General features: G+C 42.6%; 1 long non-coding RNA gene across 1 annotated transcript; it reads right to left on the minus strand.

Moving 5' to 3' along the window:
- Positions 1-2,734: 2,734 nt before the first annotated feature.
- Positions 2,735-17,845, minus strand: LOC138852692 (uncharacterized). Its single transcript, XR_011392012.1, has 2 exons — positions 16,926-17,845; positions 2,735-4,184 (listed from the first exon to the last, which is right to left on the minus strand). It is a non-coding gene; the product is annotated as an uncharacterized lncRNA (long non-coding RNA).
- Between the last annotated feature and the right edge of the window lie 157 nt (positions 17,846-18,002).

Here is an 18,002-nt window from a genome sequence, read left to right on the forward strand (position 1 = left end):
ACTCAGACGAGTCACAGGGACGTTAGGAAGTATTTCTTCAGTCATAGAGTCGTCAGGAAGTGGAATAGCCTACCAAGTGAAGTAGTGGAGGCAGGAAACATACATAGTTTTAAGAAGAGGTATGACAAAGCTCAGGAAGTAGAGAGGGAGAGGACCTAGTAGCGATCAGTGAAGAGGCGGGGCCAGGAGCTGAGACTCGACCCCTGCAACCACAATTAGGTGAGTACACACACACACACACACACACACACACACACACACACACACACACACACACACACACACATACACACACGCACACACACACACACACACACACACACACTCACATACACACACACATACACACACACACACACACACACACACACACACACACACACACACACACACACACACACATACACACACACACACACACACACACACACACACACACACACACACACACACACACACACACACACACACACACACACACACACACACACACACACACACACACACACACACACACACACACACACAAGGAGCTCGGACTCGACCCCCGCAACCTCAACTAGGTGAGTACTAGGTGAGTACACACACACACACATACACACACACACACACACACACACACACACACACACACACACACACACACACACACACACACACACACACACACACACACAGTTCCTTCATGTCTTACATTAAAAATCTTTAAACTTCCAAATTTCCAAATCTTTTAATTACCACTTTTTTGTAATTGTGGATTTTCAACTTTTCCCACTAATTTTCAGTTTTTTTCTTCTCATTTTCAACATTTTCGTTCACTTTCCATTTTTTCAGTTTACATCTGATGATGAGAATACAATACTCGAAATGTTGCCTTAAAAACTATGCATACATACATAATACACAGATACATAATACATACATGTATTATGTATCTGGAGATTGGGAAGTACAGTGCCTGCACTCTGAAGGAGGGGTGTTAATGTTGCAGTTTAAAAACTGTAGTGTAAAGCACCCTTCTGGCAAGACAGTGATGGAGTGAATGATGGTGAAAGTTTTTCTTTTTCGGGCCACCCTGCCTTGGTGGGAATCGGCCGGTGTGATAATAATATAAAAATAAATATATATATATATATATATATATATATATATATATATATATATATATATGTATATATATATATGTACATGTACAAACATATATACATACACAGTCTGGCTCATACATGCCTCTCAACAAGCCCCTCCCTGACACCTCCCCCTCCCCTAACACCCCCTCACTAACACCTCTTCCCTCCCCCTCCTCCCCCACACAAAACGAGAGAAGTTTGGGCGTCTTAAGCGAGTGGAGAGTTGGTCGGACTTGAGAAGAATCTAACAAGGCAAGAACTCCACTTGGGAGAGAGTAAAGAGCTAGGGAGAGGACACCATTGTGGTGTGAGGGAGACAATCCTCTCTCTCTCTCTCTCTCTCTCTCTCTCTCTCTTTCTCTCTCTCTCTCTCTCCCTCTCTCCCTCTTTCTCCAACACTGCCTAAATGAAGCTCCACTTTACTTACTCCTTCACCCATCCACCTCCAGGATTTGTATACGCCTCCAGCCTCCAATAAACACTCAAGAGTCTTCCAATAAACAGATACCTAAACCTCCTCCAACTTTTTACTACAGTGGAAGCCTCTCCAACACTGCCTCCTACACTATAATCCTCTCCAACACCCACCAACAACTCTACAAGCCTCTCCAACACCCAACACCAACTACAACCTTCTCCTACACCTGCTAACAACACTAGAACTATTGCAACCCCTCATGAAAGACTCCTCAACTATTCACATCGTTCCTCTACGGGAGCCTCCGTGCCCACTTGGTTATGTCATCCTGGACCCGTTCTCCTGAAGAGTCACCGTAGGATGAACAAGACGGATCCTTTAGTGGAAGAGGTAGAGCTCCTGCAAGCTAATCCACATTACACCCACATTCGCTACCAAAATGGTGAAGAGATTACAGTATCTACAAGACATTTAGCCCCAGTTGAAATCCCCATTAGTGTGGAATCTCAAGATACACCAATAGATGTGAAAGATGCTTCGTTTTCTCCTGGAAAGCCCCTTGAGACTACCCCTATGGAAATAGAGGATTCTGCTCCAGCAGTTAATCAAACCCCGCTGGAAAATATCGAACCTGGTGAAGAGGCTCAAGGGCTACGAAGGTCGGGACGTGTACGTCGCCCACCTAACAGTTTGGGAGATTACTGTCTCTGATATTTTAGAAGGGGGAGATTGTAGTGATACTGGTCCTGTGGGGAGCAGCAGCAGGATAATACTGCACCACCTCTTGGGGCCCTTAACAACAACAAGTTTGGTGTGTGTCATGGGTGCCAACACATGGTGTGTGATTCTCTCCTCCTCTATCTATATATATATTAGTGATGCAGATTACATGGTGAGTTTAAATATGTGGCCTGTAGTTATAACTTTTCTCTTGACATATGCAAGACATCACCATCCCTGTAGAAGCCATTATTAGATGTACTAGTCATTATATTTTGTTGTTGCAGAAGTACTATGAAGATTCTATGTTCAATAAAGCCTAGAGATAAGGCCTGTGTTTCTATCACAACAGGTAGTTTTTTACTTAATGGCCTTATCTGTCTAGGGTAATACATCATGACTGATCATCCTCAGTGTCTCTGATATCCTTTCACCAGCCCTCTTCACAGGTTATTTAAACTACTACTATAAAAATATAACTGTATTCTAAATAGATATGTACAGAATATACAATTACAGCACTCTCATATTCAAAATGTAAGTCTATACACTCCTTAGCTGCTCTCACACATGGTGCATCTAAGCAACTTTGCCCTTCTCTCCTCATGACTAATCTCTGGGCTAACCAGTGTTTTGACACACTTTAGTCACCCTGGGTATGGTGGCCACAACTTAAGTTATAAAAACTCACCCCTGGGGCACACATAATGCCCAAAAAAATAGAAAGGAGGAGCCAGAGGTCCTACCAGCTTCAAGACAACAAAAAGAGAGAGAGGGAGAGGGAGGAGCCTAGCTAAGCTCCTCCCACACCCACCAAAAACAAAACTGTTGCCAAGCACAATTCTCTAGTTACCAGAACTCTCCCACACCTTAATTTAATTCTGCAAAAAGAAATACAACTTTATAAACTACTTATTTAAACTGTGTATGTGTGTGTGTGTGTCTATAGTATAACCTATTATATTGAGAAAAATATGCTTGACCCAGCTGCCTCTCAGTCCCTAAGGGTGATCTTCCCTTAGAGCCATTTAAGTGCTGTGTCCCCATCAATTCAGTATAATTAGGTATCCCAGAGTAATTGTTACAGATACATAAATACATGTTGGGTCCTATAGCCCCATAACACCCCCACCTCCAGACGAAGTCTTACAAAAGCTAGCAGTGTCCCTCAGGATACGGCTAGTAAAAAAAAATATAGGTTCCTTAAATCTGAAGGTGGTAAGCAAGACTACTAGAAATGTTACATACTTCCCTGCACCATAACTACTCTTCACTTTACTGTCATTTACAACAAGGTGACATACTACATGACAATCTACAATTTTAGTGGCTTTTAAAACATAATACACAATGCAAGAATTGCACATAATGCCCACTGTGAAAGCCTGCACCGACAGGCCTGTGCCTCTGCTGCAGTAGTCCAGCAAGCAACTGGTACTCCAGGATGGCATCATCCTGATCAGGAGACAAGAGTAGAGCCAAACCCAGAGCAGTCAGGTATACACCAGGCAAGAAACTTCACAAAACATGTCAAGGTGTCTCTCACTTGGTGGCCAAACCAAACAGTGAGACTTACAGTCAACACTCACGATCCTTAACATAGTCAGGCACTCAAGCCCATCTTCCGAGGTTCCACTCCACACAGATCCTCCAACCTTATGAAGAGGAGGCTGACATGGAACATGGAGGGTCCAAGGGACCACAAAGGCAAATCGTCGGGCCGTTTCGTATATAGAGCACACCAAGACAACATATCACATACCTTCCTGAACGTCTCATGTTACCGAAGGTTGTCAACCTCTGCCTCAACTCACATTTACATATACACTGACCCTCGTCACTCTTTTGGCTCCGACTCGACTCCTTCACAGTTGGATGGCTGGTAGGGAGTACTCAGGCTTGCCGAGAGTTCACCACTGCAAAAACAACAAGGTAAGCACATGACAAACACTATGTACAAAGTATGCACCAAGCATCTGCATGAAACATCTAGAGAGAGCATCAGCAACCACATTCTCTAAGCCTTTTATATATTTAACTTCCAAATTAAAAGGCTGTAGGAACAAAGCCCATTTTAAGTCTGGTTTTAGTCACCATACACAGGAACAGGATGAAGAGATCCTGAGACATGTACAGACGCTGAATAGCCAGCCCCAAAATGAAAATTTTCTTTCCTGTGGTAAAATGTTGACATTTAAACTTAAAAGGTTGTTCATAGATAGTAACAGTTCTGCAACCTCTCGCAGTACAAAAACAAACACCAAGGACATCTCTTTGCACCCAGGTTGGGTACATCAAGTTTGCACAAATACCATCATGTTCTATCTCACACACAAATTTTAAGAACACAATGAACACAATTTGCATTACACACATGAAAATGGTACTGAAACACAGGCCATGGAAATCACATCTTCCTGCACCATGTTTTAGTTTACTTAAAATGTTTGCATCTCTTAGTGCATCAGTATCAATCTTTCTAATCCTGTAAACCTTAGTTGTTAAATGTACCTTGTGGTAGTCAGTGCTTATGCCCAGGGTGCCATCTAATTTGGGAACCATGAAGCATGGGAATGCCCACTGACTCTCACTAAGCACTACAAACTGGTGATGGAAAATTTTCACTTCCTCCTCTATATCCCATTTTTCAGATTTTTCCCACACAAAAGTTGTTGAATTGGCTCAGCTTCCTTAACAATTACTTCATGGAGTTTCAACTTTTCCCCATTACTGACATCCCAAACTTTTATAAAGTTCCAAGGTGGCTCAGCCAACTCTCCAAAAATTTTCTCATTAAAACCAAGCATGCATTTCCCAAAATCTTTTACACATGTGTTATTTATTAAATACACTTTTGGTATTTCATACAGATTATTGTTTTACAGCCCTTTACAGATTATTGTTTTACAGTTCCATAGTCAGGAACTATCTGACTATGGAACTGAACTTCTCCAGGCCGAGGGACTGACAACCTCAAATTCTACGACTTCAAGGGTGATGGACTGATTACATCGTCTTCACATCTCTACTGTTCCTGCCTACTTTCTGTATTCGACTGAAGAAGCCTACTGTGTAGGCGAAACGTTTCGGAATAAAGTTGCCTAACTGTTGCCTATGTGTCTTACCTACCAACCTGTCGGTATTGTATACCATTTTGATGTTCAACAATATATGTACCCCAGCATAGGTATCCTTAGACAATGGCAGCACTCCAGCACGTAGCAAGGAGTAGGTGCTATATCCATCTCTCAAGGACAGTATGTTCTCAACTCTGCCTACATCCTTTTGCAAACCAACTGTGGACCTACAAGAAAATATATACATCCTGGAGTCTAGATCCAAAAGTTCCTCCTCACCTTGCCTTGAAGACCTAATGCAGGCAACTGGATGTACTTCTGCAGTTAGGGTCCCCTGGGATGGTTCCTCCCTTTCCTGATCTCGCCGTCTTGACCAGCAAAACTTTTTTGTATGTCCAGTTTTGTGACAGTAGTAACAGGTAAAACTCTTAAAGGTATTTTTACCATTTGGTGTAGGACTGGTACTGTTTACTTGAGGACCTGAAACATTATCTGATAATCTAGGTAAACTTTGAGCTCCAGCTGACTTACTTTTCCTTCTGTTTTAGAGTGTTTCAGCCTTCATTTGTCCCTGAAAATTCTTGTCCCACTTACCTTTATGACCACAGGACTTTGAATAAGGCTTAGAACGAGTAAGGAAATTTTCAGAAGGAGCATGACTGTTTTTATTTACCAGCTTCCTGTGAGCCAAGAATCTGTCACATAGATCCAGTGCTTCTGAAAGATTATCTGGGTTTTTGTCCTCCAGATACTCTGAGGTCAACAGGGATTGCATTGTACAATTCCTCATGAACCATCAGATCTACTAATTTCTCAGTCTTTATTATCTCCTTTAGAACAAACATATTTCTTGAAAAGGAAGTTTCTCATTCCCAAACTCAGTTAAGGTCTGCCCATCCTGAAATTTTTTATTTCTGAACATTTGTCTATATTTCTCAGGCATCATTTGGTATGCAAGCAATACTTCCTCTTTAATTTTATCATAATCAGAAAAAATTTTCCCCTCCAGAGTCTCTACTCTCTGGAATCCTTTAACCACAAGTTGTGTGTGAACTAGGGTAGCCCACTTCTGTTTGGACCATCCTTGCTCCAAAGCAGTCTTCTCAAAAAATGAAAAATACCTATCTGGGTCTCACTCTGTAAACTTAGGGGCAAAATTTGCAGCTTAGTTATGTTAAAATACTGCTCAGGCTCTTGTTCTGAACCTCCTAACCTTTGACGTTCTTCCTCCTTAGCTTTCCTTAATTTCATTTCAGCCTCTAGCACAGCTAGTTTAAGTCTCATCCTCTCCATTTCCATATCACCTGGAGTAGGTGATCCCTCATGTTCACTGTTAACAGGCATGTTTACTGATGAATTATTACCTTCCTCCCTGAAGCCTGAAAAGTTTAAAGACTCAACTTCTGACATAGTTTTATCCTTAAACACTTGCTTCCCTCTTACAGTATCAGTGGACAAAGTTTTCCCACAGGCACATAAAATAAATCAAATTGAATGTAAACTATGCACATAGCACTTACCATAACCACAACAAAAATGCATTACTCAACCTTTCTCCCTCCTTAGGAGAAAAACAACCTGCAAACTAATATATGAAAACAACACTTCCACTGACACCACCTTGGTAAATCTCCTACTAGAAGCATGCAACTGTTATTACCCCATACCAGTACATATAGTTCAAAGAATATTTTGAGTTATTTTAGCAGTCAAATAACTCTCCTGGTCAAGCTCCCATGTTATGTTGTTTTGTTTTATTACTTTGATAGTAAGGTTCTCACTACAGGTCCTAGTGGGGTAGCTTTTTACTTAATCGCCTTATCTGTCTAAGGTAATACTTACATCATGACTGATCTTCCTCAGTGTCTCTGATATCCTTTCACCAGCCCTCTTCACAGGTTATTTAAACTACTACTATAAAAATATAACTGTATTCTAAATAGATATGTACAGAATATACAATTACAGCACTCATATATTCAAAACATAAGTCTACACACTCCTTAGCTGCTCTCCAACATGGTGCATCTCAGCAACTTTGCCCTTCTCTCTTCATGACTAACCTCTGGGCTAACCAGTGTTTTGACACACTTTAGTCACCTTGGGTATGGTGGCCACAACTAAAGTTATAAAAACTCACCCCTGGGGCACACATAATGCCCAAAAAAATAGAAAGGAGGACCCAGAGGTCCTACCAGCTTCAATACAACAAAAAGAGAGAGAGGGAGAGGGAGGAGCCTAGCTAAGCTCCTCCCACACCCACCAAAAAACAAAAGACTGTTGCCAAGCACAATTCTCTAGTTACCAGAACTCTCCCACACCTTAATTTAATTCTGCAAAACGAAATACAACTTTATAAACTTATTTAAACTGTGTATGTGTGTGTGTGTGTCTATAGTATAACCTATTATACTGAGAAAAATAGGCTTGACCCAGCTACCTCTCAGTCCCTAATGGTGATCTTCCCTTAGGGCCATTTAAGTGCTGTGTCCCCATCAATTCAATATAATTAGGTATCCCAGAGTAACTGTTACAGATACATAAATACATGTTGGGTCCTATAGCCCCATAACATGATGTTTTTCGATAGTGACAGGAATACTATATATATTTGCATTTGGAGGTGATCGTTAAGCGGGGCTCCACTGTATATTTGAAAGAATTGAAAGGTCATGAGCTTGGTTAGCATTCTGGACTGTGATGATGCGTGTACCACTCTTGAGAGCATGAAAGGATACATCTCTACTAACGTGGCATAGGAGCGCCTTGCAAATACTATGGTCGGAAAGATAGGCAGCAGAGGAAGTCGGTCATAAAGTAAAGAATTTAGTCCATTGTGCATTCCAAAACTGGGCGTGGAAAGGGAGTGTGTGATGTGCCGGTCTTGTCTAAGTAGAATGAGAAGGAAGTGAAGAAGTATCATCAGGTAATTGTCGTGGGCATTTCGGAGTGGGACCGGAATTGGTCCGACGTAGGACAGGCTGGCGATTCAAAAATTGCCGCACCATAGAGGAAGAGGCCGGAAGCATAGTGAAAGAAGAGCAGAGGTTAGACCTATCAAAGGAGTCAGTCGAAACCCTGGTACCTGAAGCAGGTGATGAAACAGTACCAGCAAGAGGTACAGGGGCATTAGAAGTGTCCGAAGAGTGGACAAAAAACAAGGCAGGGTCAGAATGGGATGTGGTATCAAGAAGGGGCCCAGGGGAAGCAGGTTCACAGATTGGGGACTCCATGGTTAGATCACTTGTTTGTTTTTTAGAAAAAAAAAAGAAAAAATGGGGGGTGAAACATGGAGGAATAGCTCCTAGGAGGCAAAAAAAAAAAGGCCGTAAATCCCCCTTCGTGCCCAAGAGGACCTCAGCACCGCATGTAGTGCAGATGTGGCATGGAACCCATGCCATACCCTACCCTTCATGCCAGTAAACCAGCAATCCAGGATCACCTCACATTTACTGAGCTACCTCGGTGGACAAAAGAGAGGGCACCCAGACACCCACCACAAAGCATACCTCCTTTGGTTACCACCCCCTGGAATCCGACAGGCAGCCTCCAGAGATACACTCATCACCCAAAAGACACCCAAAGCCACCCCCCGGGAGGCTGGAGAGGAATCGGGACATCCCCAGGTGATCCAGATTCCATGGCAAACTACACCACTGCCAAGGGCCTCAACGGAATGGGATGGACCCTAGTACCCTTATCCCTATCTAGAAACTAATTCCCTTTGGGAAGAATCTCAAAGGCCGAAAAGAGGAAGGGAACAGAAGAGGGATGGGGAGGAGGAAAGGAAAAAAGGGAGAATGGGATAGGGTAGGGGGGATTGAGGGGTAATTAGGTTCGGTCTGAGGAAGGAGACCAAAAGGTCTAATTCCTCAGAGCAAGAGCTTCTTCACCATGGCAAGGAGCCCCCCCCTTGAAGCGGGGCAGCTTCAAAGGGTTCTGCAACCGACTCCAGCAACCTGCAATACAGGAGCTGGGTCTGGAGCGCCCTTACCACACAATTTCCACACCTTTTTCCAAATCGCACACATGGGAGAAGACAAGGTAATGGTAGACACAGTCTCACCAACAAGTGCATTTAGCATCGTGGATGATGCAGCGAGCAACTGCCCTTGCCTGCTTAAAATCCAACAGATGCTCCACGGTATGGTTATATTGATAACAGCCACACACAGCACATTTTAAACGCACTGCATGGGTGCATGTAGGAGACCACCAAGGTACACATGTCTGAGAATGCCTACCTGAGGTTTGGGGGATAGAACACGTTACCACAGTTAGGACTAAAGTCGAAAATTGGTGCGCCATTTCATCAACAGACAACAAAAGGGGGTCCTTGCAACATGTGGTAAGATGGGAATACAAGTCCCAATCTGCTTGAGCAAATTGCCAACAAGGGCTATGAAACGGTCGGGTATATGTAGTAGAAGTAAGAAGGATAGGAAAATGATCACTATCATGTAAATCTGGAAGAACAAACCACCTGAAATCAAGTGCAATGGGCAAGGAACAGATAGAAAGATCAATGCAGGAGAGAGACTGAGTGCGAGAGTCTAAATGGGTAGGAGCACCCATATTTAAAACATGAATAGGATGAGAAGTGAGAAGAGTCTCCAACTGGTCACCATGAGAGTCGCAGTGGGACCTTAACCACAGGTGGTGGCGAGTGTTAAAGTCACCCAACAGCAAGATGGGTGGTGGCAGAGAAGAAATTAAAAACACAGTATCAGAGATACAGAATGCATGGGAGGGAGTAAGAGAGCAATCTGTAAACCATCTGTGTAAATAAATCTGAGCTGCAGTATAATGCAGTCGGGAGTGAATAAAAACTTGTTAATACAGCATATCAATGTGCACAAGAATCGAGCTTTCATTAAATGATTCGTCAGGTAAAGGATCGGAAGAATGTAACAGCACATAGCCTGAAACGGGGTGAATGACAGCAGAATGAATTTTGGGCTCTTGCAATCCAACACATACTGGGGACAACTAGGAGAGCAACACTTGGAGTTCTTCTCGATTGCCCCTAAGGCCATGAATATTTCATTGTAAAAAAAGACATTATGTACAGAAATAAAATTGGCAACAATAAGAAACGATAAAATCTATGGGCTCTTAGGATCTGTAAAGTCAATGTGTGGGGGTAATGGTAAGTGTGTAAGCAAGGAAGAAAGTGAATGTTGAGGAGGAATAGACTGTTGCAGGGGTCGTGAAATAGAAGGGGTAGAGGGAGTTCCATTGTCCATCGGAGGTGTCGTCTCTGCAATATAGTTGGAAATAGTGTCTAACATCTCAGTCATTAACCCTTTGAGGGTCGACAGGCCCTCTCCGAGACTCGTTCTCAGGGTCGGCCAAATTTAAAAAAAAAAAAATTCTCTTACGAAAAGATAGAGAATCTTTTCCCGATCATAATGACACCAAAAGTTTGAAATTTGATGGAAAACTTACGGAATTATGCTCTCGCGAAGTTAGCGGTCTCGGCGATGTTTACGCATCGGCCATTTTGCCCACTTTGAGCTCCGTTTTCAGCCAATTACACTGAACTAGTTGACAAAAAAAACATGAATATTTCGCTAGAACTCCATTTTTTCTATCGAATGAGTGCAAGAAACCACACATTTATCAATTTCAACTATCCAGTACAGTGGTCAGAATTTAGCAATTTTGCCAATTTCACACAAATTTCAAAAGATGCCAATTTCTGAATAGGGTCCAGAATAAACAAGAATGACATTCCTGGCACTAAAATGACATTTCCTCTGTTCATTAGTCACGTCTCAAGGCCCCTCTTATATTCTTTTGCTTTCCACTTTGAATTTTTATTCTCACAAAAAATAGAAGATTTACTGTTATGCAGACTACTGCATTAGTGTAAAAAAATGTATAAATAATATTGGCGCACTTGTGAAAGAATATTAGACTCACCAGTTGACGTGTATTGGACGCTTGGCATGATTTGTTTACTTTTGAACTTTGGTAAAAATCGAACATTTCTGCTACTTTGAGCTCAATTTCAAGCTACTTTTCATTGTAAAACCAGTCAAAATCATCTCAATTTCTGTAATATGTCTTCCATTCTATAAAATGAGACCAAGAAAACTAGAATACAATAATAAATACCATAAGAAAATACAGTGCAAAGTTGCTGTTTTATTCCAAAAAAACGGTCAAAGTTTTTTTTTTTCTCATTATGCAGGATTTTTTTTATACTGTGCACATTGACCACATAGACCCATTCTTTCATATGAAGGCCTACCAGCTTTCTCCCACTAGATTTGAGGGCACTAGAATTTAGGCGTACAGTAGACCCCCGGTATTCGATGGCATCGGTATAAATCCGGTATTCGATGCATTATATCGCAAAAATTTTGCCTTGGTATCCGATCGAAAACCCGGTATTTGATATGATTCATACGAGACATGTCCATGTGTGGCCTGAACTGCCCCATGTGTGCCAGTGTTTACAAGCCAGCCAGTGTGCGCGCATCTAAGGATACATTTGGTACATTCCATATTATCACTGTTTTTGGTGCTTGTTTCTGCAAAATAAGTCTCCATGGGCCCCAAGAAAGCTTCTAGTGCCAACCCTTCGAGAAAAAAGGTGCTAATGACTATTGAAATGAAGAAAGAGATAATTGCAAAGTACGAAAGTGGAGTCCGTGTGTCGGAGCTGGTCAGGTTGTTTAATAAGCCCCAATCAACCATCTCTACTATAGTGACCAGGAAAATGGCCATCAAGGAAGCTGTTCTTGCAAAAGGTGCAACTGTGATTACGAAACAGCGACTGCAAGTGTTAGAAAATGTTGAGAGACTGTTATTGGTGTGGATAAATGAAAAACAGATAGCAGGAGATAGCATCTCTCAAGCGATCATTTGTGAAAAGGCTAGGCAGTTGCAGGATGATTTGGTAAAGAAATTGCCTGCAACTAGTGCTGATGTGAGTGAATTCAAGGCCAGCAAAGGCTGGTTTGAAAGATTTAGAATCGTAGTGGCATACATAGTGTGATTAGGCATGGCGAGGCTGCCAGTTCGGACCAAAAAGCGGCTGAAAAATATGTGAAGGAATTCAAGGATTACATAGACAGTGAAGACTTGAAACCCGAACAAGTGTTTAATTGCGACGAAACAGGCCTGTTTTGGAAGAAAATGCCAAGCAGGACCTACATTACTCAGGAGGAAAAGGCACTCCCAGGACATAAGCCTATGAAAGACAGGCTTACTCTGTTGATGTGTGCCAATGCTAGTGGTGATTGCAAAGTGAAGCCTTTATTGGTGTATCACTCTGAAACTCCCAGTGTGTTCAGGAAAAACAATGTCCTCAAGGCTAATTTGTGTGTGCTGTGGAGGGCAAACAGTAAAGCATGGGTCACTAGGGACTTTTTCTATGACTGGTTACACCATGCATTTGCCCCCACTGTGAAAAATTACCTAATTGAAAAGAAATTAGACCTTAAGTGCCTCCTGGTATTAGACAATGCCCCTGGTCATCCTACAGACTTAGCAGAGCGACTTTCTGGGGACATGAGCTTCATTAAGGTCAAGTTTTTGCCTCCTAATACCACTCCTCTCCTGCAGCCCATGGACCAGCAGGTCATTTCCAACTTCAAGGGACTGTACACAAAAGCTATGTTTCAAAAGTGCTTTGTAGTGACCACAGAAACTCAGCTGACTCTAAAAGAGTTTTGGAAGGATCACTTTAATATCCTCAATTGTATAAACCTTATAGGTATGGCTTGGGAGGGAATGACTAAGAGGACCTTGAACTCTGCTTGGAAAAAACTGTGGCCCGAATGTGTAGACAAAAGGGATTTTGAAGGATTTGAGGCTAACCCTGAGAAGCCTATGTCAGTTGAGGAATCCATTGTGGCATTGGGGAAGTCCTTGGGGTTGGAGGTTAGTGGGGAGGATGTGGAAGAGTTGGTGGAGGAGGACAATGAAGAACTAACCACTGATGAGCTGCTAGATCATCTTCGGAGGAGGGGATAGAGAAATTCAAGAAGTTGCCTACTTCACAGATTAAGGAAATGTGTGCAATGTGGTTTAAAGTGCAAACCTTTTTTGATGACAATCACCCTAACACAGCTATTGCAAGCCGTGCTGGTGATTATTACACTGACAATGTTGTGAAACACTTTATGAATGTCATAAAGGAACGGGAGGTACAGGCCACTATGGACAGATATGTTGTGCGAAAGAAGTCTAGTGACTCTCAAGCTGGTCCTAGTGGCATTAAAAGAAGGGAAGTAACCCTGGAAAAGGACTTGCTACCTCAAGTCCTAATGGAAGGGGATTCCCCTTCTAAACACTAACACCTCTCCTCTCCTCCCATTCCATCAATCATCACCAGATCTTCATTAAAGGTAAGTGTTAATTATTCTATTGTTATTGTTGTTATTGTAATTATTCTATTGCATTAAACTTAATATTTCATGTAGTAATTTTTTTTTTTTCATACTTTTGGGTGTCTTTCACGGATTAATTTGATTTCCATTATTTCTTATGAGGAAAATTGATTCGCTTTTCGATATTTTCGGTATTCGATGAGCTCTCAGGAACGGATTAATATCGAATACCTGGGGCCCCTGTACTAGTATGTCAAAAAACCTGGGTCGTAAGCCGTACTAGTAATGCCGAAACCCTCAAAGGGTTAAGGAAGCCGACGATGCCATGATGTCAGAGACAGGAGAGGTGTTGCAAGGAAAGATCAGAGGAACTACAGAGGCAACCAAAGAGGTCTGAGGGGGGCAGGGACTATGAACCTGGAGAGATGCGTCAGCTGGGGTAGAAGAGGCCTGCAGAGTAATAGGAGAGGAAGGAGGTTGGAGGGTAACTATGGAGGAAGACGGGGGGGAACAGGAGAAGAGACGACTACATGAGGGGGAGGGTGAACTCTCTATCTTTGTGTGAGAGCTGGAAAGAGGGTGAGAATGAGGCTTCAAGGCAGGATATATATTTTGTGCAGGTGATGGATGTAAAGAAAGTGTAGGTTTGCGAGGTTTTGTAGATTGAGAAGCGAGTGAGATGAAGTAGAAGTAGGAAGTGGTGCAGAGTTAGGAGTGTCAGAGAATAAAACTGCAAAGAAGGCGGAGCTGAAAGACAGCCATAGTGTGAGGCCCTCATGCTCCTTAAGATAATGGATCTCTCATTCATTACAATAAACTTGGCAACTGCATGAAAAGGAAGAATGAGGTTCCCTGCAATTATGACGTGGGGGGAAGACTACACGTATTGGAATGGTCTGCTGCTCCACAGACCAGGCATTCTGCCGCAGATCTGCCGTGTTTAGCGGGGTGTCCAAAACGCCAGCAGTTACAACACTGTTGGAGCGTGGGAACAACTTGATGGACCTCTAGGCAATGGCTGGCAATATAGACAAGAGGATGGAAGCTCACAGCAGTCAAAGGTTAAACGAGCAATATTACTAGGAAAGCACCTCCGTCCACGAGCAGGCAGGATGTATCTATGTTGAGGATAGGGAGGTTCTGAAGGGCTAATTGTTCTAAAATATCCTCGCCGCAAGACAAAAAAAAATCACTCTGTACAATGGTATGCAGCAAGACCACAGTACTACTGCAAGAATTAAGAGTAGCATGCTTATGGATGGTGACTAGTGTGTTATCTATGGAAGTGATGCGGGAGAAGGCACAAGCTTGCTCTGAATTCTGCACTGTTACAACACGCACACCTCTTTGAAAACTGTGGAAAGATATATTTGGGCCAACATACCGTAAAGAGCTTTACTAATTCCGTGGTCAGAATGATAAACAAATAACCCGCATATGAAAGAGAAGCTTACGACGATGTTTCAGTCCGACTTGGACCATTGACAAAGTCACACAGTGTGACTTTGTCAATGGTCCAAGTCGGACCAAAACGTCGTCCTAAGCTTCTCTCTTTTATATGCGGGTTATTTGTGTATCGTTCCAGTCACGGTATTGTGCCTTTTTTGTTATTCAGAATGATAATCAGTTTAAGATGTCGTTTGTAAAGAAAAGAAATTTGTCAATTGCATACTTATTAGTCAGGTATTCAAAGGTAGTGAGTGTTGTGTAGGTCATTTTTGAGTGGTCATTGACGAATTGTCGTCAGTAGGTTGTCGTGGACACTTAGGAGTAGAACCGAGGGAGGTGGGCGATCCAAGAACTGTCGCACCGTATTCGGGGAAGCCAGACACATTGTGAAAGGCGTGCGAGAAGCAGCAGCATGAACAGAAATGGGTGACGCAGCAGCACCTGAAGCAGGTGACAAAGCGTCACCAGCAGAAGGTACAGGGGTGTGAGAAGGGTCGAGAGAATGGACCGATAATGAAGCCAGGTCAGAACAGGGTGTGAGATCAGAAAGGGGTCTGGGAGGAAAGCTTCACTGGGCAAAGACTCCACAATTAAGGTGGTGCTTCTGTGATATCCCCTTTCTTGTTATTTTTTAAAAAAATAAGAAAGGAAAAAAAAAAAAAAAAGAGGGACAGCAGAGGGACAGTTGCTAGGAGGCATGGAAAGGCCAAAAGCTCTTCCCCTCATCTGAGAGGGCCTCGAGCCCACCGGTAGCAAAGATGCAGCACGGAACCTGTGCCATACCCTACCCTTCACACCAGTAAACCAGCACTCTGGGATAGCAGCCTCACATCTACAAAGCTACCTTGGCGGACAAAGAAAGGGCAGTCGGAAACCTGCCACAAAGCATACCTCCTTCAGCCACCACCTCCCAGAACCGACAGGAAGCTTCCAGAGATACACCAATTACCTGAAGGGCACTTTGCCCACTTCCCAGAAATCCAGGAAGGGAGCAGGGCACCTTCAGACAATTCAGATTCCACAGCAAACCACACCACCCCCGAGGGGCCTCACAGAGTGGGGCGAACCCTGGCACGCCACCCACTACCTAGAAACAGTAATGCCAGAGGGGAGGACCCCAGAGGCTACAAACGAGACAGGGAACAAGGGGAGGGTGGGGAGAGAGGAGGAAAGGGGAAAAAAGGGGGGTATGGGGAGGGTGAGGTAGGGAAGGGAGGATTGTGGGAGTAATTAGGTTTAGTTGGGGGAAGAAGACCAAAAGGTCTAATTCCTCAGACCAACAGCCTCTTTACCACTACAAGGAGCCCTCCTTAAAAAGGACTCCAGGTACAGTAAATGAAGATTTAACCCCTAAATGGTCCAAACATATATATATGTTCTTACCGCTAGCGCCCCAAACATACATATACATTTTATTTTTCCTGCCTCCAAATTTGGCATGATTGGCCTGAGATGCCTGGTCAGCAGAGAATGGGTTTTAACACTCGGTGTGCACCATATTAAAAAAATCTAGGACCACTTAGTACCTTATGGGAGCGCCAGTTAAATTGAGTGCCAGCTAGAGCAAACAGTGCGGCAAACACCAAGGATTCAGTGATGTAATGTCATATTAACACTCCCCTTTTAAGAGGAAAGCGATGTTAACCCCAAGTTTAGGGTCTGTCTATCTGTCTCTGTCTGTCTCACAGGTACACACACACACAAAATTATACATAGTGTAAATTACCTAGGATAACCTAAAAATTCCTAAGTGCTATACTTTGCTTGTAGATATAATGCATAAGAATACCTGTTGGTTCACAGTGGCTCTCTCTGAGACAGAGAGAGACGGAAAGAGACAAGCAGACAGATAATCAGAGACAGAGATACGAGCTAATCAAATGTCACCACCTTATCATATCTATGCACCCTCGCTGGCGCCCATCAAATGTCATCCCTTATCTCATCTTATCACTGCCCTCCCGGATGCTTGTCACTGACACTTGTCTTACACATTGCTTCAAGGGAATTTCTTCCTTCTTTTTCTATGCTCCTGTGTATCCAAAACATTGCTGGGACCTATAAATACTTTGTATATATTCCTAGACAATAGTAAATGACCAAGGCAGGTTTAAATGTCTACCTCTCAATGTGTTTGTGACAATTTGAGTACAATTTCAGTACCTAATATTAGTGTCAGAACAAAGATTGGTTATGAAATGACAAGAACTACAATAAATTGTAATTTTCAGAACATAAAAATTATATAAAATATGTATAAAAATGAGAAAAAAGGTATATCGGCAACACTTCTGCAAGAGGCAGGACTCGATGTTGCCGTCAGGTGAGCATTAAGTGCCAACTTTGCAGCCTCATATCTCAGTAAGTACTGACCTTAATTTTTTATTTAAATCCTATAGCACTTAGAAAAATTTTCTCTTTATTTCAATGAAAAAAATTTTTTTTTTTTACTTTTCAAAATTTTCGGGGCACTGGGCAAGAGAACATACATATACGTTTGGACCAATTAATTCAAATTCAAAGTTTATTCTCTATAAAGATTACAATGTTGAATTTGAACATTAAAATGGTATAAAATACCGACAGATTGTTAGGTAAGACACATATGCAACAGTTAGTTATCTTTATTTCGAAACGTTTCGCCTACACAGTAGGCTTCTTCAGTCGAGTACAGAAAAGTTGATAGAAGCAGAAGAGACTTGAAGACGATGTAATCAGTTCATCACCCTTAAAGTTTTGAGGTGGTCAGTCCCTCAGTCTGGAGAAGAGCATTGGAACAATGCTCTTCTCCAGACTGAGGGACCGACCACCTCAAAACTTTAAGGGTGATGGACTGATTACATCATCTTCAAGTCTCTTCTGCTTC

Source organism: Cherax quadricarinatus, chromosome 14 (genome assembly GCF_038502225.1).
Source record: "Cherax quadricarinatus isolate ZL_2023a chromosome 14, ASM3850222v1, whole genome shotgun sequence".
NCBI classification, from domain to species: Eukaryota; Metazoa; Arthropoda; class Malacostraca; order Decapoda; family Parastacidae; genus Cherax; species Cherax quadricarinatus.